The following is a 2,665-nucleotide window of genomic DNA, read 5'->3' on the forward strand; positions in this document are numbered from 1 at the left end:
TCTGCCCAATGAACAATAACTTGACTTTATCCCATCCCCCAACCCCGTGCAACCATGGTTGTACTTTCTGTTCTTATGAATTTGATTGCTCTTGGTACCACATTTAAGTGGAATCATACATTATTTGTCCTTCTGTGACGGGCTTATTCAGTTAGCATCATGTCCTCAAGATCCACCCATGTCGCAGCATATGTCTCTTGAAATTTCCTTCCTTTTTAAGGCTGAATCTATTCTATTGCAAATGTATACCGTATTTTAATTATCCATTAGTCTGTCAATGGACACTAGGGCTGCAACCACCTTTGGGCTATTGTAAATAATGCTTCTATGAATATGGTTGTACCATGTCTCTTGGAGACCCTGCTTTCAATTCATTGCTCTATATATCCCGAAGCTGAATAACTGGCCATATGGTAATTCCATTTTTGAGTTTTTGAGGAACTGCCATGCTGTTGCCCCCATTTGCTTTTCTACCAACATCTCACAAGGGAGTTTCTATATTTTTGATACAAACTTTTATGTACATATATTTGATTGTTAAATATCATAATTTACATGCATCGAGGTGATTTGAATTCACTATGTTATATTTGCTTGAGTTCAGAAATATGGCATCTAAAAAGCCATTTTGGTGATGTGATGTTCAGGAAAAGGAGAAAAAGAATGCATATGGAAATGGATCAAAATTATGTGGGGCAGATACAAGTTTGGCTAGAAAACAGTACTTTGATCACTGAAAATAATTAAGCCCCTACTCTTGATATTATTAGAATAGAATCGGCAAACTCAGAGTTACCACAAGAGTCGTTTTTGAATTGTGAAGAAAAAACTGAAGAAAAGGAGATGTACATTTCAGAAACTAGTAAGAAAGAGTATAAACAAGAGAGCAAGAGAATGTAATTTATAGTAAATTTTAATAATGTTCCATTGTGACCACCAATTTTCAGTACAAAAAGTGATTTTAATAGACCTAACCAGATTATAGTGAATCTATTTCACATAGTGGCTAAAGATTTCAAGAGACTATTTTAAAAAAAAATGTTCTAAAGACAAATTAATTCATCACGACTGGTTCATTTATTCTAAAATTCTTTGTCTTTATTTTTTTATGCATCCTTTTTATCAGTGATACTACAAAATCATATTTGTAACTCAAAAACAGGTTTCAAAATTGGATATTTGCAATTCGAAAACATGGTTTAAAGATTGGAAAATTTAGGATGCCTGGGTGGCTCAGTCGGTTAAGCTGCTGCCTTCAGCTCAGGTCATGATCTCAGCATCCTGGGATCGAGTCCCGCATCAGGCTCTTTGCTCAGCAGGAAGCCTGCTTCCCTCTTCGCCTCTGCCTGCTTGTGCATTCTTTCTCTCTCTCTCTCTCTGAGACAAATAAATAAATAAATAAATAAAATCTTAAAAAAAAAAAAAACCCTTAAAAAAATTGGAAAATTTAAACTTTCTTTTTGCCATAAAAATGCCACCTTTTATCATAATGCTTTTCTAAAATCAAGTTTTTTTTTAAGTCATTCAAACTGTTTAATAGATAATGCTTTGCAGAAGGAAATGAAATTGGAAATATAAAAATTGTGGAATATTTTGCCAGTGATTTTAGATTTATATCTGGTGCAAAAATAATTTACTTCTTAGAAAATAGCAATAAATTATTGGAAGTCTAGATGTTGGAATGATTCTGAATTTAGTCAAACTTATAGATCATTAATGTCAATAAAACTAATCACATGGCTAATTATAAAAATGATTCCATGAGTCATGTCTAAAAAATTTCAAGCAAATTAGTAGAGCTACTAGGAAACCAGAGTAAATATGAGCAGTTATTGAGAATAAAAGAAGCAAAATAATTTTGATTATTAATTTGATTATTTTGATTAATAATTTCATAATTATAGTTAATTGTGAATAGGTATGTGAGATTATTAGGTATATTCACATTATGAATAATGGCATCAATAAAAGAAAGTTATGCTGACCACTGAAATAAGATAACAGGATATGGCTTAGCTTGTGAAATTTTAATAAATTGGAAAAAATGGTATTAACATAAAAATGCTCATGGCCAAAGATATGATAATGGATCAAACATGGCTGGTGTATATAAGGACTTAGAGGCCAGATTTCCTCCTAAAATTGATTATGCCAAATTTATGCAACATTCAGCTCATAGTCTTAAAATGAAAAAATATTGCTTCTGTGAATTGAAATGTGAACTGTTTTTAGTATGGGATAAAGCACATATAGTTTTTTTGGTGAATTCAATGTCAGATGTTTGTCTTAGGAATGATATTATGGGGGGCGCCTGGGTGGCTCAGTGGGTTAAGCTTCTGTCTTCAGCTCAGGTCATGATCTCAGGGTCTTGGGATCGAGCCCTACATCGGGCTCCCTGCTTGTTTCCCCCTCTCTCTCTGCCTGCCTCTCTGCCTACTTGTGATCTCTCTCTCTCTGTCAAATAAATAAATAAAATTTTTTTGAAAAAAGAATAATATTATGGAACACCTGATGGCATAAATATCAATTGTATCCAAGTACTTTATATACAAATTTAAAATATTTATCAAATATTAAAAGATATAACATCTAATGACAAGATACAGTATGCAGTATCTAAAAGCATCTTGGTGCAATAGATCGCACATTTTTATGAGACTTATGT

This window comes from Mustela lutreola, chromosome 6 (genome assembly GCF_030435805.1).
Source record: "Mustela lutreola isolate mMusLut2 chromosome 6, mMusLut2.pri, whole genome shotgun sequence".
NCBI lineage: Eukaryota > Metazoa > Chordata > Mammalia > Carnivora > Mustelidae > Mustela > Mustela lutreola.